The sequence below is a fragment of the Cervus canadensis genome, chromosome 14 (assembly GCF_019320065.1).
Source record: "Cervus canadensis isolate Bull #8, Minnesota chromosome 14, ASM1932006v1, whole genome shotgun sequence".
NCBI lineage: Eukaryota > Metazoa > Chordata > Mammalia > Artiodactyla > Cervidae > Cervus > Cervus canadensis.
Genome location: NC_057399.1, coordinates 29,212,848 through 29,238,836, shown reverse-complemented (window position 1 = coordinate 29,238,836; position 25,989 = coordinate 29,212,848). Strand labels below are relative to the sequence as shown.

Genomic DNA, 25,989 nt, shown 5'->3' with positions numbered 1-25,989 from the left:
CCATGTCCGGTCCTAATAGTTGCTTCTTGACCTGCATACAGGTTTCTCAGGAGGCACATAACGTGGTCTGGTATTCCCATCTCTTGAAAAATTTTCCACAGTTTGTTGTGATCCACACAGTCAAAGGCTTTAGCATAGTAAATGAAGCAGAAGTAGATGTTTTTCTGGAATGCCTTTGCTCTTTCTATGATCCAACAGATGTTGGCAATTGTTTCTCTGTTTTTTTTTCTAAATCCATCTTGTGCATCTGGAAATTCTTGGTTCACGTATTTTTGAAGCCTAGCTAGTCAGAATGGTCATCATTAGGAAATCTACAAAAAATAAATGCTGGAGAGGGTGTAGAGAAAAGAGAATCCTCTTGCCCTATTGGTGGGAATGTAAATTAATACAGCCACTATGGAGAACAGTACAGAAATTCCTTCAAAAACTAGGAATAAAACTATTATATGACCCAACAATCCCACTACTGGGGATATATCCTGAGGAAACTGCAACTGAGCAAGACACATGTACCCCAGTGTTCATTCCAGCACTATTTACAATGGCTAGGACATGGAAGCAACCTAGATGTCCATCGACAGATGAATGGATAAAGAAGCTATGGTACATATATACAAAGGAATATTACTCAGCCATAAAATGGAATGCATTTGAATCAGTTCTAATGAAGTGAATGAACCTAGAGCCTATTATACAGAGCAAAGTAAGTCAGAAAGAGAAAAATAAATACTGCATATTAATACACATATATGGAATCTAGAAAGTTAGTACTGATGAACCTAAGTGCAGGGCAGCAATGGAGACCAGACAGAGAGAACAGACTTGTGTAACACAGTGTTAATAAGTTTTATAGCATCAAATGCCTTGACTTGAAAATAAGAAATATTATGAGTCAATTACTTATATTTGCACATTAAGAAACAAGATAAAGTGGAAAAGGTTAAACCCAAAGTAAGCAGGAAGAATGAAATTTTTAAAAAAGAAGAGCAGAAATAAATGAAACATAACACAAAATGAAGTAGATAACAAATGAAATTAAAAGCTAGTTCTAAGATTGATGAGATGGATAAACACCTAGTATGCTGATAAAGAAGAATAGAGAGAAGATGCAAATTAAAAATGTCAGGAACTAGAGAAAGGACATCACTAGAGATCCTATGTATCCTAAAATTTTAATAAGAAGATACTGTAAAGAAATTTTATGAAAAGAATTTCAACAACATGATAAAAAAGAAAAATTCTTTGAACCATACAAACTACCAAAGCTCAACACAAAACAAATTTGAAAAGCTTTGTATCTATTAAAGAAATTGATTTAATAACTTATAAACTTTCCAAGAAGAAAACTCTTTGCACAGATGGCTTCACCAGAAAATTATTTAAAACATTAGGAAACAATGCAAATTATATTCAAAATATCCTAGAAAATACAATAGGAAGGAACACGTTTCAGTTCATTGATGAGACCACATTGCCTTGACACCAAAACCAAAGAAAGAATTTACGAGAATACAATAGAACAACATCCCTCATGAATGTGAAAGTCAATCAGTCATGTGTGACTCTTTGTGACCGAATGTTAAACCCACTTTGAATTACTGAGACAAATTCAATTTGCTAAGTATTTGTTAAAGATTCTCCAGGCCAGAAAACTGGAGTGGGTAGCCTTTCCCTTCTCTAGGGGATCTTCCCAACCCAGGGATCAAACCCATATCTCCCATTTTGCAGGCAGATTCTTTACCAGCTGAGCCACAAGGGAAGCCCAAGAATACTGGAGTGGGTAGCCTATCCCTTCTCCAGCAGATCTTCCTGACCCAGGAATCGAACTGGGGTCTCCTGCATTGCAGGTGGATTCTTTACTAACTGAGCTATCAGGGAAGCCCATCCCTCATGAATATATATATATTTATATATATATATATATTATATATATATGTATATAAATTTTTAACAAATACTTAGCAAATTAAACTCATCTCAATAATTCACATTTGGAAATCATCAATGTAATTTCTCATCTAAGAATCTTAAAATGAAAATTTAAGTTTTATCAACTTTCTCAGTCTGATAGATAAACCTACAGTTAACACTGCACTTACTGAATAAAGACTGAATGCTATCCTTCTAAGATGAAGAACAAGGCAAGGATTCTGCTTTAATTATTTCTATTCAACATTATGATATAAATCATGGCCAGAGAAATAAGGTAAGATAATAGTGAAAGAACAAATAAGAGAAATAGGTATTGGAAAGGAAGAATTCAAACTGTTCTTGTTCAGAGTACATGTTCATCTATGCTGAAAATCCTAAGGTAAGAGTTAGTCCCTCAGTCATTTGGACTCTTTGCAACCCCATGAACTATAGACTGCCAGGCTCCTCAGTCCATGGGATTCTTCAGGCAAGAATACTGGAGTGGGTTGCCATTTCCTCCTCCAGCGGATCTTCCCAACCCAGGGATCGAACCTGGGTCTCCCACATTGCAGGCAGATTCCTTACCATCTGCACCACGAGGGAAGCTAAGAAATTTCCAAAATGACGCCTAGAAAAAATAAATGAGTTTAGCAAGATTATAGTGTATTAGATCAACACATAAAAGTCAATTATATTTCCATATATTTGCCACAGATTATCAATTTGAAATTTTAAAATTATAATTTACTGTAATATCAAACATGAAATAAATAGAAATACAGTTTAAAAACTATATGAAAGTTATATTCACTGAGAACTGTAAGATGTTGCTAAGACAAATTAAAGAAGACAAATGCAGAGCTGTATCATTTTTATGATCAGAAGGTTTTATATTTTCAGAATGTTTGTTTTCTCCAAATTGATCTACAGATTCAATGCATTCATAAACAAAACATCAACTGACTTCCTTGTAAAAATGGGGGGCCAATGCTAAAATTTATATATAAACTCAAGGAATTCAGAATAGACAAACTAATTTTGAAAAGGATAGACAAAACTGAAAGCCTCACACTATGTGATTTCAATACCTATTGTAAAGCTACAGTAAGTAAGACAACTTGGCCTTGGAATAATGACATATAGGTCAATGAACCAGAAAAGTCCATCTATCTATCTATCTATCTATCTGTCTATCTGTCTATCTATCAACAATTGACATTAGACAAATATGCCAGAATAATTCAACTGGAAAAGGATTTTTTCAATAAGTTGCATTGGAATGATTATACCTCACTATTTAAAAAGTTCACATTGACTTTCTTCTAATACAAGAGTTCAAAATCAATCACTGATATAAATAAAAGAACTAAAACTAGATATTGCCATTCCCGTCTCCAGGAGATCTTCCCTATCCAGGGATCAAACCTGGATCTCCTGCACTGCAGACAGATTCTTTACTGTCTGAGCCACCAGGGAAGCCCATAAAACTTCCAGAAAAAAACATTTAAAAAAATGTGAAACCTGGGTTAGGCAAAGATTTCTTAAGTAGGACAAAAAGAAGCATGAAATATAAATGTTAATGAATTATATTTCATCAAAATTTAAAATTTTACTCTTCAATAGATAATTATTAAGACAAATAAATGGCAAACCAGATAAATAGATACCAAAGAAAATATGGGGTGGCAAATGAACAAATGAAATTATGCTGAAAACCAATAGTCATTTAGGGAGGGGCAAATAAAAAACACATTGCAATGAAACACAAAAGATGTTTAGCCTCTAAAAATGGTTAAAATTAAAGAAATTGACAATATTAAGTATTGTGAGGGAGGTTGAGCAACTAAAAGTCTTCTACACTAGTGATGAAGATGCATAACATGGCAAGCACTTTGGAAAGCAGTTTGACAGTTTCTGATAAATTTAAGCATACACTTACCATAAGACTTAGCAATTACACATCGAGGTATTCAAGAGAAATGTAAATATATGGTCACACAGAGGTCACACATTGTATATGAATGTGCAGAGCTTTTAGTACCAACTTCCCAAACCTGGAACAAAGTCAAATGTTCATCAACTTGAGAATGAATAAACAAATTGTGGTGTAGCAATAAAATGGGATTTTCTAATCATTAGTAAAAAGGTACTAATGATCATACCGTCATGATTATCTGGGTCATGAAGATCTTTTCTGCACAGTTCTTCTGTGTATTCTTGCCACTTCTTCTTAATATCTTCTGCTTCTGTTAGGTCCATACCATTTCTGTCCAAAAGTGTCCATCTTTGCATGAAATGTTCCCTTAGTATCTCTAATTTTCTTAAAGAAATCTCTAGTCTTTCCCATTCTATTGTTTTCCTCTATTTCTTTGCTTACACTGAGGAAGGCTTTTTTTTTATTTTATAATTTTATTCATTTTAATTGGAGGCTAATTACTTTACAATATTGTAGTGGTTTTGCCATACATTGCCATGAATCAGCCATGGATTTACATGTGTTTCCCATCCTGAACCCCCCTCCCACCTCCCTCCCCATCCCATCCCTCTGGGTCATCCCAGTGCACCAGCCCCGAGCACCCTGTCCCATGTATCGAACCTGGACTGGCGATCCATTTCACATATGATAATATACATGTTTCAATACCATTCCCCCAAATCATCCCACCCTCACCCTCTCCCACAGAGTCCAAAAGACTGTTCTATACATCTGTGTCTCTTTTGCTGTCTCGCATATAGGGTTATCGTTACTATCTTTCTAAATTCCATATATATGCGTTAGTATACTGTATTGATGTTTATCTTTCTGGCTTACTTCACTCTGTATAACAGGCTCCAGTTTCATCCACCTCATTAGAACTGATTCAAATGTATTCTTTTTAATGGCTGAGTAATATTCCATGGTGTAAATGTACCACATCTTTCTTATCCATTCGTCTGCTGATGGACATATAGGTTGCTTGAGGAAGTCTTTCTTATTTCTCTCTGCTATTCTTTGGAATTCTGCATTCAAATGGATATATCTTTCCTTTTCTCCTTTGCTTTTTGCTTCTCTTCTTTTCATAGCTGTTTGTAAGCCCTCCTCAGACAGCCATTTTCCTTTTTTGCATCTCTTTTTCTCAAGGATGGTCTTGATCCCTATCTCCTATACAATGTCACGAACCTCTGTCCATAGTTCATCAGGCACTCTATCAGATCTAGTCCCTTAAATCTATATCTCACTTCTATTGTATAATCATTAGGGATTTGATTTAGGTCATACCTGAATGGTATAGTGGTTTTCCCTACTTTCTTTAAGTCTGAATTTGGCAATAAGGAGTTCATGATCTGAGCCACAGTCAGCTCTGGGTCTTGTTTTTGCTGACTGTATAGAGCTTCTCCATCTTTGGCTGCAAAGAACATAATCAATGATTTCAGTGTTGGCCATCTGGTGATGTCCATGTGTAGAGTCTTCTCTTGTGTTTTTGGAAGAGGGTGTTTGCTATGACCAGTGCATTCTTTGGCAAAACTCTATTCGCCTTTGCCCTGCTTCATTCTGTACTCCAAGGCCAAATTTACCTGTCCCTCCAGGTGTTTCTTGACTCTTCCTACTTTTGCATTCCAGTCCAGATGTTTAGACCCTGCTATAAATTCAAAAAGTATTTTCACATGCTGCTAAATAGAATAGTTGAGATAACAATGCAGTTCAAAATACAATTCAAAACTTCATGTCACAGGCAAAAGTAATCTTAAACTATTTTTTCTAACATTGTACTAAAGTTGCTGTATATCACAGGGAGCCCAGCCTAGCTCTCTGCGATGACCTAGTGGGGTGGGGATGGGGGAGGGGAGAGACGCTCAAGAGGGAGGTAATATATGTATAATCATGTCTGATTTGCATTGTTGTATGGCAGAAATCAACACAATATTTTAAAGCAATTTCCCTCCAATTAAGAAATAAATTTTAAAAAGAATAAGTAAAAGACAAACAAACAAAAAACTGTATTAGAGTTGGACCAAAAGGAAGGCTGAACACTGAAGAATGATGCTTTTGAACTGTGGTGCTGAAGAAAACTCGTGAGAGTCTCTTGGACAGCAAGGAGATCAAACTAGTCAATCCCAAAGGAAATCAACCCTGAATATTCATTGGAAGGACTGGTGCTGAAGCTGAGGATCCAATACTTTGGCCACCTGATGCAAAGAGCCGGCTCACTGAAAAAGACTCTGATGCTGAAAAGACCGAGGTCAAGAGGAGAAGCAGGCGACAGAAGATGAGATGGCTGGATGGCATCACTAACTTAATGGACTTGAATTTGAGCAAACGCTGGGAGGTAGGATGACAGGGAAGTCTGGCGTGCTGCAGGTCATGGGTTTGCAAAGAGTCAGATGTGACTTAGCAACTGAACAACAACAACAAGGGCTGTTTGAGATACTTTAAAAAGGGAGGAGAAAGGAAGTAAGATTTTGAGTTAAAACTATGTGTTAAGTTCTTTCCGTGTTATTTGTCACCTCATTTACTACTCGCAAGAACTCAAAATTATACTGAGCTATTAATGTTTCCTTAAGATATCAAGCAGCTAGAGATGTGGAAGTGATTCAAGTTTAAGTCTATTTGACTCCTAGTCTTTATATCCAGCCTTGATTTTTCATATCTAGGAAGATGGAGTGTTATTACATGGTTATATAAGATCTAACAGGCAATCTGCATTTAGAAATTTTCTGAATGCCCCCCGTTGCAAAGATAAGGGTTTTTTTACATTCCATCTGCCAATGCACAAGCATTGTGCTGGGCACTTGGTCATGTCTCATTTAAGCCTTTTAACAAGCCAATCTACTGAGCACTTTACTATAGCCATTTTGCAAATGAAGAAAGGTTCATATGGTTTTTATCTGACACTAAATTCTGAATTCTTTCTACACCAAGGACTGTTCACTTTCATAAATGACTTTCAGTAGATTTAGGGTCTGTAATTTTCCATTAGAACCAGTAACCACTTGCCCTGATTATAAGTCAAATACTTAGAAGTCATGTGTATACCCAACGTGATACTCCTTCACACTGATCCTATCCGACACAGATAACCTACATTTCCCATGTTCCCAACCTCCCTCCACTTGTCATTGTGTATCATATCTCTCCTTCAATTATTTCCTGTCATTAAAAGTCTTTACTTACTAGTCTTTCCTTTAGTGTAGAAAATCAGGCTTTTGCAAAGCATGGCTCTTGCCATATTTATATTATAACCAACCCCTTCTTCTTTTTCTCTTGAATGCTTTCCATTGAACATCAGTTTTATTATAGTTGATAATTCTACACCACAGGCTTAATTTCCTAATCCTCCAAATTTTCTTTTACTCAGTTCCTGGGCTTCTGCAGGTGAATAACAGTGGTATTCCATTTTATGCTGTGGCTAAGTTCTAAAGTCAGGGCATAAGAAAATAATTTGAATAATATCAGATTTTCTCTTGAAAAATTCTTAGAAAAGGGTCACATTACAAACAAATGTACCATTTTCCAGGGACTCCATCACAATTAACTTTGGAAAATAATTTACTATTTGTTTGGCTAAGTTGTAGTTACTTGTACTACTGGGTCATTTAATACGAAAATGTATATCTGTACATTTAATACTTACAATTACATTCAATACAGCAAGATGTTCTAAGACAGTTACATAGGACTAGAGATCACCCGGGGCTGTAGGAATTTCTCTATCTCATGCTCACCGAGTAGAACAGTAACTGAAATAACTTGTAATTATTATTTTTTATTCCTGTCTCCCTCTCTCCCTTACCCTAACAGTTGAGTCTGCACACATTAATTGCATTTATGGTGCAATGGCACTACACAGAGCTATAAGGAGCATACTATGGTGAGCGTGCAGCCCACAGTTGAGGTTCTGTGGATGACCAGCATGATTCTCTTGCCCCATTCTGGGGAGCAACTGTCCAAATATGAGATCATTATGTCTAGGACTTACAGGCTAACCATTACAGCACTCTGTCCTTTCCACGCTCTGAGAGAAGAGTGAGTGACATCACCAAATCGTGGATAAAGTCTTGATCTCCAAGGGGTGTGATCTGGGGTGGGGCAACTGTCACAGTTTCTTCATCCATAAAGCAGAGCCAATAGGAGGTAAATCCGTTTACTCATTTTGGTCATATACGAAGACATCTATTTTTAGGGTCTGTTTACATTTTACTCACTTTCTTCCCAACTTCTGCATCTTGAAAACATCATATTTCTTCAAAATCCTATTCCCTCTTAACGTTTAAAGCTTTCTTTCCTTTGAAGGCAGCTTAATCCATGTGTTTCTGATTGGTTTTCTCTTAAAACATTAGTGTATTTTTTTCCTAAGAGGTTACAGGATCCAAGAAGCCTTAAAATACACTTCCACAGAAAGTTTCTTCTGCTTGGTGTTCCATTTTTGAAACCTGGAAATTATACTTTGCCAAATATAAATTAACTCAGACACCAAAATTTTGAGTTCAAGTTGAAACTTCATATCCATGAATTTTAAACAGCTTCTAAACTTGGCACAATCTATTCTATATTTGGCCCTTTTAGCCATTGGTTAAAGAAGACAGCTCCTTGATTAAATGAATTTTGACATCTAAATAAAACAAAAAGGCTAAACAAAGGCAGCTAATGATAAAACATTACATGTCATCATGTGACAAAGGGGAAGATCCAAAGTCCGTCTCAGAAGTTTGGGGCAACCATGGATGTTATTTAAGAAGCTCACAACCACTGCTTTTTTACCAGAAACCAAATACTTGAATTTCAGAGGATTTATCTAAGCCCTTTGTCAAATGTTCCTGATCATAAAATTCCAGAAAATGGGGCTGAGACAAACATAACTTCATTAGATGCAATCCCTGTATGCTGTTGTACAGTACTGTAATTCTTATGTTGATTATATGTTGATTATGTCACCCTGCTTAGTTTTCTGGGATTTCAGCAGTGAACCCACAATAGCTGTGCAAAGGAGAAAATTCTTAATAATTGACTTTTCCTATGTTCTCCTCTGTCCATGGGATTCTCCAGACAAGAATACTGCAGTGGGTAGCCGTGCACACCTCCAGGGTATCTTCCCAACCCAGGAATTGAACCTATATCTCCAGCATCTCCAGCATTGCAGGCAGGTTTTTTTACCCACTGAGCCACCTGGAAAGCCCATTAGCACACTAAGACCTCCTAAACCTTGTTTCCATTAGCTCATGGTATCAGGATGCGGAGAAGCAAACCTACAGATCTGTCTCCTGACTACCTTCATTAAGTCATGCAACGGCACACAGGCCTCCTGAATGCATGGTTTCTCCAGGCCTGCAGAGCCCCTTAAACTGCTGCTGTAAGTGACATAGAGCAGTAAGCAAGGACATCAGTATAAAGACAAACAATAACTGAATAATGTCAGAGCAGCATTTCACACACTCCCATCAAGCACAGGATATGAAATAAGTGGAGAACAGAACCAGCAGAAATCATGTCCTAGAGCAGGGCAGAGTCTTTTCCTATAGTCTTAAGCAAAATAACCTTTTGTGGTTGTATCAGACAGACTGTTTGATTGTGATCACTTTCATGATCCACTCTTCCCAACAAGCAAGACTTGCTGGTGCAAAACAGCAAGGAAACTGATGTAGTTCTGAGTCAGGCTAAATCACTAGGAGTGTTGTGTCAATTTCCCTTAGCTATAATATTCCGAAGTCCCACCACTCCAGCAATTTCAAAGCCCTTGATCTCACCTGAAAAGTATAGAAGTCAAACCAATAGGTGTAAAAAATGGATGCAGCACTTTCTACCTCAGGCACTGAACAGAGCAGAGCTTTCTTCTGAGAACGTATGACAGTCTGCCCCTCTACTGCCTAGTGATAGAAGACTAGCATCTCTCATCAAACACCAACCCCTCAAATGGGAAGTAATGCCTGAATGCTTTGAAGAGACTAGGGAAAAAAAAGAAAAAAAACACCAACTCTTGTCTCCTCCTACTGCTCCTGGTACACTGCTTACTCCTCGTCTTATAATTAAATCATACTTGGCTACTTGACATTTCTTCAAATGCACCATGAGTTTTCACCACTTGAATGCCTTTCCCTGCCTCTCTGTCTATTTAATCCCTTACTTATCCTCAAAGTCCCACTTACATGCTGCATTCTTTACTTCCCAGGCAAATATAGCCCTCATCAGAATTCATCTCTCTCTACACTCCAACACTACTGTATGTAATACCATTATTAGTAGTACTTATAGTTTAATTAGTAATACAGCTAGGACTTCACAGTTCTGCCTACTAGACTAAAACATGAATTCCTTGAATTTCTTGAATGCCTTATTCATCTAAAAATCTCCAACAACTGGCATTTAAAAGGCTATCAGTAATATTTATTCAACTGAATACTCAACAGGCATTAGCCATGTACTGGATTCTATATAATAGAATTCTACATAATCATGAAAAATATGATTCATGATCACAAGCTCTTACATCCTACAGTACATTATATAGATATTCCATGAATTATAATGGGGTTATGTCCCAATAAGCCCATAATTTGAAAACACCATAAGTTGAAAATACATTTAATACACCTCACCTACTGAACATCCTAGCATCATTAGCCTACAGTTGGGCAAAATCGTCTGACACAAAGCCTATTTTACAATAAAGGTTTTAATACCTCATGAAATTTACTGCACACAGTACTAAAAGTGAAAAACAGAATGGTGTAAGTGTATTAGTTGTTTACCCTTGTGATTATATGGTTATTTGGGAGCTGTAGCTCACTGCTGCTGCCCAATATCATAAGAAAGTACTATACTACATATAACTAGCCTATGATAAAATTCAAAGCCAGTTTCTATTGAATGTGGATCACTTCTGTACCATCATAAAATCAAAAAATCTAAATTGAACCATGGTTAAGTTGGAGACTATATGAATAAGCATAGACATTTAAACATTTAAGCGATTTATTACCTAAAGCACAACAGACAGTCTTTTTTCTATAAGAGGCCAGATAATAAATATTCTAGGCCACATGTGGTCTAGTCACATACTCTTCTTTGTTTTCCTTTACACTTCTTTAAAAATGTAAAAACCATTCTCAGCTTGCAGGCTGTACAGACACAAGCCAAGCGCCAGACTTGGCCCAGGGATATAGCTTGCCACCCCTGATCTAAGACAGAAGAACCCAATAAAACTTTCTATAACATGAAAATGTTTTCTCTACTGTTCAACATAGTAGCCACTAATTTCATATGCAACATGTGAAAGAGGCTACTCTGACTGAAGAACTAAATTTTAAATTTTACTTCATTTTAATTACTTTTTTTTTTTCATTTATTTTTATTAGTTGGAGGCTAACCACTTCACAACATTGCAGTGGGTTTTGTCATACATTAACATGAATCAGCCATGGGGTTACATGTATTCCCCATCCCGATCCCCCCTCCCACCTCTCTCTCCACCCGATTCCTCCGGGTCTTCCCAGTGCACCAGGCCCGAGCACTTGTCTCATGCATCCCACCTGGGCTGGTGGTCTGTTTCACTATAGATAATATACATGCTGTTCTCTCGAAACATCCCACCCTCGCCTTCTCCCACAGAGTCCAAAAGTCTGTTCTGTACATCTGTGTCTCTTTTTCTGTTTTGCATATAGGGTTATCATTACCATCTTTCTAAATTCCATATATATGTGTTAGTATGCTGTAATGTTCTTTATCTTTCTGGCTTACTTCACTCTGTATAATGGGCTCCAGTTTCATCCATCTCATTAGAACTGATTCAAATGAATTCTTTTTAATGGCTGAGTAATATTCCATGGTGTATATGTACCACAGCTTCCTTATCCATTCATCTGCTGATGGGCATCTAGGTTGCTTCCATGTCCTGGCTATTATAAACAGTGCTGCAATGAACATTTGGGTGCACGTGTCTCTTTCAGATCTGGTTTCCTCAGTGTGTATGCCCAGAAGTGGGATTGCTGGGTCATATGGCAGTTCTATTTCCAGTTTTTTAAGAAATCTCCACACTGTTCTCCATAGTGGCTGTACTAGTTTGCATTCCCACCAACAGTTTAAGAGGGTTCCCTTTTCTCCACACCCTCTCCAGCATTTATTGCTTGTAGACTTTTGGATAGCAGCCATCCTGACTGGCGTGTAATGGTACCTCATTGTGGTTTTGATTTGCATTTCTCTGATAATGAGTGATGTTGAGCATCTTTTCATGTGTTTGTTAGCCATCTGTATGTCTTCTTTGGAGAAATGTCTGTTTAGTTCTTTGGCCCATTTTTTGATTGGGTCATTTATTTTTCTGGAATTGAGCTTCAGGAGTTGCTTGTATATTTTTGAGATTAATCCTTTGTCTGTTGCTTCATTTGCTATTATTTTCTCCCAATCTGAGGGCTGTCTTTTCACCTGACTTATAGTTTCCTTTGTTGTGCAAAAGCTTTTAAGTTAATTTCACAATTTGTATGGAAATACAAAAAACCTCGAATAGCCAAAGCAACCTTGAGAAAGAAGAATGGAACTGGAAGAATCAACCTGCCTGACTTCAGGCTCTACTACAAAGCCACAGTCATCAAGACAGTATGGTACTGGCACAAAGACAGAAATATAGATCAATGGAACAGAATAGAAAGCCCAGAGATAAATCCACGAACCTATGGACACCTTATCTTTGACAAAGGAGGCAAGGATATACAATGGAAAAAAGACAACCTCTTTAACAAGTGGTGCTGGGAAAACTGGTCAACCACTTGTAAAAGAATGAAACTAGAACACTTTCTAACACCATACACAAAAATAAACTCAAAATGGATTAAAGATCTAAATGTAAGACCAGAAACTATAAAACTCCTAGAGGAGAACATAGGCAAAACACTCTCCGACATAAATCACAGCAGGATCCTCTATGACCCACCTCCCAGAATATTGGAAATAAAAGCAAATATAAACAAATGGGACCTAATGAAACATTTTAATTACTTTTAATTTAAATAGCCAATGTGGACATTGGCTTACCTACATGAGTATATTGCTTAGAGATCATTCAAACTACCAACCCCCTGAAATTGGTCCGAGTAGACTATTTGGGAACTAGACAGTTACTAAGTAAAAAATGTAACTGTGATGATGGGTCTCCTTGCTCAGTATGATACAAGAAACCAGAAAGCCCAAAAGTTGTCTGAGTGTCATAAAAAATAAAAAAAAAATCTGTAAATGTATACATTCGAAGCAAGGGGAGGATTTTCAGAGTTGGTGCTATATGAAATTGCTTTAGCTGTTAGGATTCAGAAAGTCAAGGTTAATTCTTATCTACAAGGAGTCCCTAACCTGATAAACTTGAAAAAATAGCTTTATTTTACCTGCTGAGAAATATAGTTTCCAATTCCTTTAAAACTCTGAAATGCCTCTGCCATCTCATCACCTTTCCTGAGAATATACTGCCCTTCAAATTAATGGGGGCCTAGTCCTTTAAGAACCACAAGTTCAAGTGACCAATGAGGCATGTGCATTTAACCTCAGCTTAGTTGAAGGCATTTGCTATGCTGCTAGCCTAGTGAGGGACCATGTGATGATAAGCTGAACAAGGAAGGGTCAGACAAAACAGGAAGGTGTTGATGGATGGTGAGAAAGCAGTGGATCAAGGAATTTGTGGGTCTCCCTAGTCAAAGAGCTGTGGCAAAGAAAAATGAGAGCAAGTAAGCTGGATGTATAGCAAGTGGTAAATGGAGTAACTGGATTTTGAAACTGAGACTTCAGAATTGGTGCAGTCACTAGTGATGACAAGGTCCAAGATGAAATTTGGCTGCAATGTGGTGGAAAACGATATGCAGTTGGAAATGAGGAAGTAAAAGAATGAGAGGCCAGGGTGTTAGATGGGTCATCTGTTGTATAGGCTGAAGACATGAAAAATGATGATAGAATTAGGGCCAGGAGCCAAAGTTTTCAAGGAACTATGGGTGGGTGTGGGGTGACATAAGTGCAGTGAAGTAAATGTCGCCCAGCCGTGTCCAACTCTTTACAACCCCATGGATTGTAGCCTGCCAGACTCTTCTGTCCATGGGATTCCCCAGGCAAGAATACTGGAGTAGGTTGCCATTTCCTTCTCCAGGGATCTTCCTGGCCCAAGGATAGAACCCAGGGGTTGTGCACTGAAGGCAGATTCTTTACCGTCTGAGCCACCAGAGGTAAATAAGACAGGTTAATAGATGGCACAGCCAGACTATGTCCCTCCAACTCTATTTACAAGCTTCCTTCTGGGGAAAAGCTGGAGTCAGAACACAGGATCAGCTTATGCTGAGCCCTCTTCCAATTAAGAGCCTCTGCCTAACTCAGTTCATCCGAGGTCAGGGCCACTTCCTGTGTTAGCTATTGAACACAACTGAATCTCCTATGCTCTCCCAGTCCACCAAAGGTACCTATCCCGAGTGCCTGGAACTGGGGACCCATAACACTCTCCTTTTGAGGGAGACTCTGAGAAGGACGTTTAGTAGTCAGAGCTCTCCAGGATAACAAGGAACACAGCCAATAGATGGGGGTGTATGTCTACAGGCTTCCAAGGTGGCTCAGTGGTAAAGAATTTGCCTTCCAATGCAGAAGAAGTGGGTTCAATCCCTGAATGGGTAAGATCACCTAGAGAAGGAAATGGCAACCCATTCCAGTATTCTTGCCTGGGAAATCCCATGGACAGAGGAGCCTGGCAGGCTACAGTCCATGGGTTCGCAAAGAGTCGGACATGACTGAACACACACACACGTGTTTGGGGGTAGGGGGAGCTGTTATTTCAAGAAACTGACAAGTCCTCAAAATCTATAGGGTAGGCTCACAAGTCAAAGATCCAGGGAAGAGTTGAAGCTGCAGTTCAAGTCTGAAACCAGTCAGCTGGCAAAATTTCCTCTTCCTCAGAGGAAGTCAGTCTTTTTCCTAAGGCTTTCAACTGTTTGGATGAGGCCTACCCTCATTATAGAGAGCAATCTGCTTTACTCAAAGTCTACTGATTTAAACGTTAGTCTCATCTTAAAACATACCTTCACAGAAACATAAGAGTGGGAATGATACAACTTATGTAGGATTTTAATTGAAATATGTACAACTTCAAACAATGTTTGCTGACACAGAAGATATCATTACTTCTGAGTTATCTCCAGGCAAAATGGACCAATCCCTTGTGTAAAACTATGAAAGATATTCTGTTATGCTTGCCAGTCTTGCCTTTTTATGGAGTCAGTACTTCTTCTTTCCCGTCTTACTTTCTCAACAGAACTGTACTTTCTCATTACCTGTCCTAATCTCTGGTTTTATTTCATGAAAATTAAGTTCTCTTTTGCCTTCAAAGAGTATGCTCACCCACTAGGAGACACAGACAGGTAATTTACATATCTTTAAAGGAGGGTCAACTGAAATACTTGTTAACTCAGGACCCCCCACGTCTCTGTTTTTAGAAAGTTTCTACTGAACTCTCATGAGTGCAGAAGATGCTAGCTACCCCTAAACTTAAGAGTACTACTACATGGATTACAGGCATAAGTCAGAGATACTGTGGGCTTAGTTTCAGATCACTGTAATAAAGAAATATCACAGTAAAGGAATTCATGTGAATATTTTGGTTCCCCAGTGCATACAAAAGTTGTGTTCATGCTGTACTATAGGTTACTATACATGCAAAAGCATTTTGTCTAAAAAATATACATAACTTAATTTTAAATTACTTATTATTGCAATGCAATTAATGCAAATGCTAACCATCATCAGAGCCTTCAGTGAGCTGTACTCCTTCTGCTGGTGGAGAGTCTTGCCTCAGTACTGAGTGCTGCTGACCAAGGGTGATGGTTCCTAAAAGTTAGCGTGGTTGTGGAAATTTCTTAAAATAAGACAATAATGAAGTTTGCCTTATCTTTGACTCTTCCTAAGTTTGACTCTTTCTTTCCTGAATAATTTTCTGTAGCAGGCATGCTACACTGGTTGACAGCATTTTACTTACAGTAGAACTTTTTAAAAATTGAAGTCAATCTTTTCAAACCCTGCTGCTACTTTACCAAGTTTCTGTAATATTCTAAACCCTTTCCTTTAATTTCAACAATATTCATAGCATCTTCACCAGCAGTAGATTCCATCTAAAGAAACAATTTTCTTTGCTCATCCATAAGAAGGAACTCTTCATTTGTTACAGTTTTACCATGTGATCGCAGCAGTTCAGTCACATCTTTCGCCTCTGCTTCTAATTCTAGTTCTCTTGCTGTTTTCACCATATCATTAGTTATTTTCTCCAATGAAGTCTTGAACCCCTCAAAGTCAGGCATGAAGACTGAAATCAAGTTCTTCCAAACTCCTATTAATGTTGACATTTTTACCTCTTCCCAGTGAACCATGAATGTTCTTAATGCATCTGGAATGGTATATCCTATCCAGAAGATTTTCAACTGACTTTTTCCAGATCCATCAGAGGAATCACCATCTATGGCAGCGATAGTCTTATAAATATATTTCTTAAACAAGAAGACTTGGAAGTTGGAACTCATCCTTAATCCATGGGCTGTAACAATGGGTGTTGTGTTAGCAGGTATGGCAACGACATGAACTCTCATTGTATATTTCCATTAGAACTCTTAGGTGAACAAGTATATTGTCAATGAGCAGCCATATTTTGAAAGCAATCTTTTTTCCTGAGCAGTAGGTCTCAACAGTTTGCTTAAAATATTCAATAAGCCATGTTATAAACAGATGTGCTGTCATTCAGGCTTTGTTGTTCCATTTACAGAACATAGGCAGAATAGATTGAGCACAATTCTTAAGGGCCATAGGATTTTCAGAATGGTAAATGAGCAGTGGCTTCAACTTCAAGTCATCAGATGCATTAGACCCTAACAAGAGAGTCAGCCTGTCCTTCAAGGATTTAAAGCCAGACATTGACTTCACCTCTCTAGTTATGAATGTCCTAGATGGCATCTTTTCCAATAGAGGGCTGTTACATCTACACTGAAAATCTGTTATGTAGTGTAGTCTTCTACATGAATTATCTTGGCTAGATTTTCTGGAAAGCTTGCTGAGGCTTCTATATCATCACTTGCTGCTTCGCCTGGCAATTTCATATCATAGAGATAGCTTCTTTTCTTAAACCTCATGTACCAACCTCTGCCAGCTTCAAACCTTTCTTCGGTAGCTTCCTTAACTCTCTCACCCTTCAGATAATTGAAGATAGTTAGGGTCTGTCTCTGGATTAGGCTTTGGCTTCCAGGGATATTGTAACTAGCTTGATTTTTGATCCAGATTTCTCCATATCAGCAATATGGCTGTTTTGCTTTCTTATCCTTTCTATGTTTATGTTTAATTTCCTTTAAAAACTTTAGCTTTGAATTTGCAGCTTGGTTAACTGTTTGGGGTGAGGGGCCTAGTGTTCAGCCTCTCCTGGCTTTTGGCATGCCTTCCTCACTAAGCTTAATCATTTCTGGCCTTTGATTTAAAGTGAGAGATGTGTAACTCCTTCTTTGACCTGAAAACTTATTAAAGACCATTTTAGGATGAGTTGACCCAATTATAATATGGCTGTGTCTCAGGAAATGGGTAGGCCCAAAGAGAGGGAGAGAGATGGCAGGTCGGCTGGCAGTTGGAGCAGGCAAAATACAAAAAACCTTTATCAAGTAAGTCAACATTGGTACATGGATGAAGTCTATCACACCCCAAATCAATTACGATAGAAAATCTAAGATCACCTATCACAAATCACCATGACCAATATCACAACAATGAAAAGGTTTGAAATGTTTTAAGAATTACCAAGATACAACGCAGAAACACAAAGTGATCAGAAGTTTTTGAAAAAACAATGTACCTATAGACTTCATTGATGCAAAGGTTGCCATGGACCTTCTGTTTGTTAAAGAAAAAAATGCAGTGTCTATGAAGCACGGTAAAGTGAAGTGCAATAAAACAAGGTATGCCTGTATATCTTATCAACTAGAGGCAAACTGGTTATTGTTTTGGCAGAAGTCGATTACAATGCAAAGCACCTAGCATAGAGTAGCATCTTTTATTCCTGTGCTGGAGATGAATACTTGCAAATAAATTCCTAGACAGTGATTATCTTTGTCTAAGAACTGCGTGGTATCTGCTGCCTGAGTTGCAGTGGAGCTGCTATTAAAAAATGTGAATTTATTGTCTGACTCCTGGACTTATTAAAGTGCTTTCAGTGGAGACTTTAGAGAACTCAAAGTAAAATAAAAGGCCACCCCTTTCCATCCCAGAAATGTGCCCATTAATGTTGCTCAGATAATTCTGCATGTACTGAGTAGTGTTTCATCTTCCAGTATTATACAGAAATTAGAAGGACAACTAACCACCCAAGGAGCCTGCCTTATGAAGACATGGTCTATCTTTGATTGACAGAGCAAGTTCAACCTGGAGTGGAAAAGTGAACAGCATATGCAGACCATCTGGAAATAAAGGAAGGAAAGTATACCTTTTGGAATCATGGGCTGATAATAACAGGAAGCTGAAGTGGCCATGGAAGTATGAGGACATAGGCAAGTTCAACTGAACCTCAAAAATGTGTGGATGGAAAACTGGTTAGGTGCACTGGATAAGCAGTCAAATTCTTTTCATCCCACATCCTGAAGAGAATCTTAGTTTAAAAAGAATATATAAATGTGTACTATTCTGGAAATGCTAAATGCTCTCAGTATGGAAACAAGTCATTTTGCCAAAATCTACCTTACTTCTGTCAGCCTTGCCTTTCCTTCACTTATCTCTAATACTGCAAAATTCAGTGAGAGTAAAGCCTTGAGTAAGAATAAAGTTTATGAGGCTTCCACTACTCGACAAAGTTCAACAATTGCACTTAGACAAATTGTTAATTGATGTGTCACTTTCAAATTCTGTTGTGTTGAAATGGCTTAATGCCCCTAAGGATTATGGACATCATAAGTACAACTCTCTGGGGATCTCCCATTCAACCCGCAGAGTGCTAGTAAGCAGCAAGGAGCAAAAAAAAAAAAAAAAAAAAGCAGTATCCAAAGCAAAGCCACTTATTTTATTTCCAGTACTCTCTATGTAAGGCAATTGAAACTGAAGACAACATTCTCTCCTATCCTTTGCTTTTTTTCATAATCAAAATATACTAAGGTAAGGACACTTAAAAGCAGTAGGTTTTCTACAAGTGGATCACTAGCAATTGAATGTGACCCCACCAAAATGATTAATTTTACCATCACTTAAGGACAGAAAAAAAAATAATTTCATCTATTTATTTCAGTCCTTTCTTCAAGAATGAAAAACTCAACAATTAATTTTACTAGCATTCAGTTCAGTCCCTTAGTCGTGTCCAACTCTTTGCAACCCCATGCTGCAGAATGCAAGGCCTCCCTGTCCATCACCAACTCCAGGAGTTTACTCAAACTCATGTCCATTGAGTCAGTGATGCCATCAGACCATCTCATCCTCTGTCGTCCCCTTCTTCTCCCGCCTTCTTTCCCAGAATCAGGGTCTTTTCCAGTGAGCCAGTTCTTCGCATCAGGTGGCCAAAGTATTGGAGTTTCAGCTTCAGCATCAGTCCTTCCAATGAATATTCAGGACTGATTTCCTTTAGGATGGACTGGTTGGATCTCCTTGCAATCCAAGGGACTCTCAAGAGTCTTCTCCAACACCACAGTTCAAAAGCATCAGTTCTTTGGTGCTCAGCTTTCTTTATAGTCCAACTCTCACATCTATACATGACTGCTGGAAAAACCATAGTTTTGACTAGATGCGCCTTTGTTGGCAAAGTAATGTCTCTGCTTTTTAATATGCTGCCTAGGTTGGTCATAACTTTTCTTCCAAGGAACAGGTGTCTTTTTATTTCATGGCTGCAGTCACCATCTGCAGTGATTTTGGAGCCCCCCAAAATTAAACCTGTCACTGTTTCCACTGTTTTCCCATCTATTTAACATGAAGTGATGAAACCAGATGTCATGATCTTAGTTTTCGGAATGTTGAATTTTAAGCCAGCTTTTTCACTCTCCTCTTTCAATTTAATCAATAGGTTCTTTCATTCTTCTTCGCTTTCTGCCGTAAGGGTGGTGTCAACTGCATATCTTAGGTTATTGATATTTCTCTCAGCAATCTTGAGTCCAGCTTGTGCTTTATCCAGCCCAGCATTTTGCACAACGGACTCTGCATATAAGTTAAATAAGTAGGGTGACAATATATAGGAGTACGTCAAGGTTGTATATTGTCACCCTGCTTATTTTACTCCTTTTCCGATTTGGAACCAGTCTGTTCCACGTACAGTTCTAACTTGCTTCTTGACCTGCATACAGATTTCTCAGGAGGCAGGTAAGGTAGTCTGGTATTCCCATCTCTTTCAGAATTTTCCACAGTTTATTGTGATCCACACAGTCAAAGGCTTTGGCATATTCAATAAAGCAGAAGTAGATGATTTTCTGAAACTCTCTTGCTTTTTTGATGATCCAACAGATGTTGGCAATTTGATCTCTGGTTCCTCTGGCTTTTCTAAATCCATCTTGAATATCTGGAAGTTCACAGTTCACATATTCTTGAAGCCTGGCTTGGACAATTTTGAGCATTACTTTGCTAATGTGTGAGATGAGTGCAATTGTGTGGTAGTTTGAACATTCTTTGGCATTGCCTTTCTTTGGGATTGGAAAGAAAACTGACAGTTTTCAGTCCTGTGGCCAGTGCTGAGTTTTCCATATTTGCTGGCATATTGAGCACAACACTGTCACAGCACCATCTTTTAGGATTTGAAGTAGCTCAGCTGCAATTCCATCACCTCCACTAGCTTTGTTCATAGTGATGCTTCCTAAGGCCCACTTGACTTCACATTCCAGGATGTCTGGCTCTAGGTTGAGGGATCACACCATCATGATTATCTGGGTCATGAAGATCTTTTCTGCACAGTTCTTCTGTGTATTCTTGACACCTCTTCTTAATATCTTCTACTTCTGTTAGGTCCATACCATTTCTGTCCTTTGTTGAGCCCATCATTGCATGAACTGTTCCCCTTCTATCTTTAATTTTCTTGAAGAGATCCCTAGCCTTTCCCATTCTATTGTTTTCCTATATGTCTTTGCACGGATCACTGAGGAAGGCTTTCTTATCTCTCCTTGCTATTCTTTGGAACTCTGCATTCAAATGGGTATATTTTTCCTTTTCTCCCTTGCCTTTCACTTTTCTTCTTTTCATAGCTCTTTGTAAGGCCTCCTCAGACAACCATTTTGCCTTTTTACATTTATTTTTCTTAGGGATGGTCTTGATCACTGCCTCCTGTATAATGTCAGGAACCTCCGTCCATACTTCTTCAGGCACTCTGTCTATCAGATCTAATCCCTTGAATCTATTTGTCATTTCCACTGTATAGTCATAGGGATTTGATATAGGTCATACCTGAATGGTCTGGTGGTTTTCCCTACTTTCTTTAATTTAAGTCTGAATTTGGCAATAAGGAGTTCATGATCTGAGCCACTGTCAGCTCCTGGTCTTGTTTTTGCTGACTGTGTAGAGCTTCTCCTTCTTTGGCTGCAAAGAATATAATCAATCTGATTTCCATGCTGTCCCTCTGGTGATGTCCATGTATAGAGTCTTCTCTTGTGTTGTTGGAAGAGGCTGTTTGCTATGACCAGCATGTTCTCGTGGCCAAAACTCTATTAACCTCTGCCCTGCTTCATTCTGTACTCCAAGGCCAAATTTGCCTGTTACTCCAGGTGTAACAGGTGCCTTCCTACTTTTGCATTCCAGTCCCCTATAATGAAAAGGACATCTTTTTGGGTGTTAGTTCTAGAAGGACTTGTAGGTCTTCATAGAACCATTCAAATTCAGCTTCTTCAGCATTATTGGTCAGAGCATAATCTTGGATTCCTGTGATATTGAATGGTTTGTCTTGGAAACGAACAGAGATCATTCTGTCGTTTTTGAGATTGCATCCAGATACTGCATTTAGGACTCTTTTGTTGACTATGATGGCTACTGCATTTCTTCTATGGGATTCTTGTCCACAGTAGTAGATATAATGGTCATCTGAGTTAAATTCACCCATTCCAGTCCATTTTAGTTCGCTGATTCCTAAAATGTGGATGTTTACTCTTGCCATCTCCTGTTTGACCACTTCCAATTTGCCTTGATTTATGGACCTAACATTCCAGGTTCCTATGCAATATTGCTCTTTATAGCATAGGACTTCATTGCCATCACCAGTCACATCCACAACTGGGTGTTGTTTTTGTTTTGGCGCCATCTCTTCATTCTTTCTGGAGTTAGTTCTCCTCTGATCTCCAGTGGCATACTGGGCACCTACCGACCTGGGGAGACCATCTTTCAGTGTCCTATCTTTTTTTTTTTTGCTTTTCATACTGTTCATGGGGTTCTCAAGGCAAGAATACTGAAGTGGTTTGCCATTCCCTTCTCCAGTGGACCACATTTTGTCAGAACTCTCCACCATGATTCGTCCATCTTGGGTGGCCCTACACAGCATGGCTTATAGTTTCATTGAGTTAGACAAGGCTGTGGCCCGTGTGATCAGATTGGTTAGTTTTCTGTGCTTGTGGTTTTCAGTCTGTCTGCCCTCTGATGGAGAAGGATAAGAGGCTAATGGAAGCTGCCTTACAGAGACTGACTGTGGGGGAAACTGGGTCACCTTCTGATGGGAGGGGCCATGTTCAGTAAATCTTTAATCCAATTTTCTGTTGAAGGGTGGGGCTGTGTTCCCTCCCTGTTGTTTGACCTGAGGCCAAACTATGGTGGAGGTAATGAAGATAATGGGGACCTCCTTCAAAAGGTCCCATGCATGCACAGGTACACTCAGTGACCCCGACCCTGCAGCAGGGCACTGCCAACCCATGCTACTGCCAGAGATCCCTGGACATTCGAGGTGCTGGAGTGACGGTTGTGCAGCGCTGGAGCAGCTGTGAGGAAATGCCCCATATCCAAGGGTAGAGAAAGCCCAGCAAGATGGTAGGCACTGGAGTGGCAACTTCACAGCGCTGGAGCAACTTTGAGGAGATATCCCATGTCCAGGGGCAAAGGAGAAGCCCCAGTAAGACAGCAGGAGGGGCAAAATCACATTCAAATCAAACCCCATATCTGCCAGAGATGCTCAGAGAGCTCAAAAATACCTTGAGCGCATCAGGACCCAGAGACCCCTCAGAGACTGAGACAGAACTGTGCTTGGGCGTCTCCTGAGGAGGTACAGGTCAGCAGTGGACTGCTGTGGGGGCAGGGGCTCTGGGTGCAGTAGACCTGGGTGTGGCATAAGCCCTCGTGGAGGAGGTCTCCATTAACCCACCAGAGAGTGGCCAGAACTTACACAGGACTGGGGAAACAGTCTCTGGGAGGGCACAAACAGAACTTTGTGTGCACCAGGACTCAGGAGAAAGGAGCAGTGACCCCACAGGAGACTGACCCAGACTTGCCAGTGAATATTAGCATTCAGTTCAGCTCAGTTCAGTCACTCAGTCGTGTCCGACTCTTTGTGACCCCATGAATCGCAGCACGCCAGCCTCCCTGTCCATCACCAACTCCCGGAGTTTACTCAAACTCATATCCATCGAGTCGGTGATGCCATTCAGCCATTTCATCCTCTGTTGTCCCTTTCTCCTCCTGCCCCCCATTCCTCCCAGCATCAGGGTCTTTTCCAATGAGTCAATTCTTCACACGAGGTAGCCAAAGTATTGGAGTTTCAGCTTCAGCATCAGTCCTTCCAATGAAGACCCAGGATTGATCTCCTTTAGGATGGACTGGTTGGATCTCCTTGCAGTCCAATGGACTCTCAAAAGTCTTCTCCAACACCACAGTTCAAAAGCATCAATTTTTTGGCACTCAGCTTTCTTTTTCTCCAACTCTCATATCCATACATGACCATTGGAAAAACCATAGCCTTGACTGGATGGACCTTTGTTGGTAAAGTAATGTCTCTGCTTTTTAATATGCTATCTAGGTTGGTCATAACTTTCCTTCCAAGGAGTAAGCGTCTTTTAATTTCATGGCTGCAATCACCATCTGCAGTGATTTTGGAGCCCCCAAAAATAAAGTCTGACACTGTTTCCACTGTTTCTCCATCTATTTGCCATGAAGTATGGGACCAGATGCCATGATCTTAATTTTCTGAATGTTGAGCTTTAAGCCAACTTTTTCACTCTCCTCTTTCACTTTCATCAAGAGGCTCTTTAGTTCTTCTTCACTTTCTGCTGTAAGGGTGGTGTCATCTGCACATCTGAGGTTATTGATATTTCTCCCGCAGTCTTGATTCCAGCTTGTGCTTCCTCCAGCCCAGGGTTCTAACAGGATTAGAATTTAACAATAGAAAGATCCTACCAGACCCACTCCCATAATTTACATTCTAAAACATCAGGATTAGTCAGGTTTTCAGGAAGGAGAAACTGTCCTCAAGCTGGATACATTGTTGTTGTATAATCCTTAGTACAGAGTTTAAACTGAGTTGTGTTTAAACTGAGTTCTGACCTTAAAGAATAAAAATCCGTTTTATGTAGAGGGGAAAAAAAAAAAAAAGTTTGTCTTTTCCTCCTCCTCAAGAACCCCAGACCCCTCTCTCCTTGGGGACCCCCAGACTTCTTATCAACCTGCCTAGGAATTGACCCCAATCCTAGAGGTTTCTTTTTCTAGAAAGACTTCCTGTGCTCCCATCTGCATTAGGCCCTTTCCTCTGTTCTCCCAGAGACTGGGTATGCCCCACAATGCTAGAGCAAGCAGACTCTTCTGTAATTCTTTGTCTCCAGGCCTGTCCACCCCTCTAGACTCAAAGCTCACGGACCAGAAACTCCAGTCTCTGTCATTAGCTCCTGCCTGCACACCCAGTGAATAGCTAGCGGATGCTCTATAAATATTACATATTTTAAGATCGTCCCCCACATGATGTCATTTCTGGAGCATATGAAATCCAATAGACAGCAGAACAGAGACTTGAAATTGGGACTATTACAGAAAATCCAGGTGTACAATTATTGTAACACAATACCTGCTGGGTGCCATGTGATTTATATGGATTTCAGAACTCAAAGCTGTCCTTCCCCTCAGAGAGCTCACCCTACCTAACAGATATTTTTGGATAATGCAAACTGAAACAACGTGAGAAGCCCGAGCGCCCACTGCCCTCTCCTCCCACACAGGTCATCTGGGGGCTCATTCAGGAAACTCTATCTTCATTTCTCACTAAACAGTGAGTCTTGAACTTTGGGGATTGTGGTCTGTCCATGGAGAGAGTAACAAGTCTCAATCACACAGATAGGAATAATATCCAGGACCTTGTCACTCCTGACTAGGAGGCTCTGTGTGAGCAGGAATCCATTCAGTCACATTGTTCCAGTGGTTTGCTTTCCAACAAGTTCTCATCACTCATGATGGTCCTCAGTCTCCATTCCTTTATTTTGTAAGGAGGTCCCTATGCTCTCCTCAGTGTTTCTGTCACCAGTGTCTCCTCCTCCCTCTGCATCCACACAAAGACGGAAGCTCACAGCACAGGTTCCTTCTGTCCCCTCTGAAGCAAACTATCAAAGTGCATGTTCTGATAAGAAAAAACATCCTGAAAAGCTCTAGCCTTTTACCAGGTTTATATTTTCCTTCTCCCAAGACTCAAGAGGCCCCCAGTACACTCAACCGCACCTCCTTCTGCCTTAAACCCTCATTTGTCAATTTCTATGGGTCTCTGAACATTTCTTCTCTGTTTGCAGATACAACAAAGCAATTCTGCCAGGTGTGCAAGGTGACCCCCTACTGGTTAAGAGGATCCCAGCAGGCTTCCTTCCTCATTCCTTGTCACCATTCCAGAATACCTGGGAGCTCCAGCTCTGAGCCTCATTCTTTACATGTGTAAACTGGAAATAACAATCCTCATGCATCTGTGAGTCAAATGAGACAGTGCAAAGGACATTTGAAAACTGCCAATTGTAAATATTGCATAGAAGACAGAATTTGTAGGCAAAGGTCCTTTAAGTGGCAGATCAACTGGGAAATTGCCTTGTTACTACAAGAGACACTAAACCATCACTGGTTAAATAATGCAGTAGATGGAAACATTCAGATTTGTCAAAGTACCTCTCAGGAAAAGTATTACATGTGCTTAAAGCCTTTTACAACCTACTTGGAAGAGAGAGAAC

General features: G+C 39.5%; 1 long non-coding RNA gene across 1 annotated transcript in view; it reads right to left on the bottom strand.

The window, feature by feature from the left end:
* Positions 1–1,954: 1,954 nt before the first annotated feature.
* Positions 1,955–25,989, bottom strand: part of LOC122453379 — a 62,886-nt gene continuing 38,851 nt past the window's right edge. Inside the window, exons 2-3 of the long non-coding RNA XR_006273026.1 lie at positions 3,851–3,965; positions 1,955–2,539 (exon numbers count right to left, since the gene is read on the bottom strand). This is a non-coding gene — a long non-coding RNA (uncharacterized LOC122453379). The remainder of the gene's footprint in view (positions 2,540–3,850; positions 3,966–25,989) is intronic.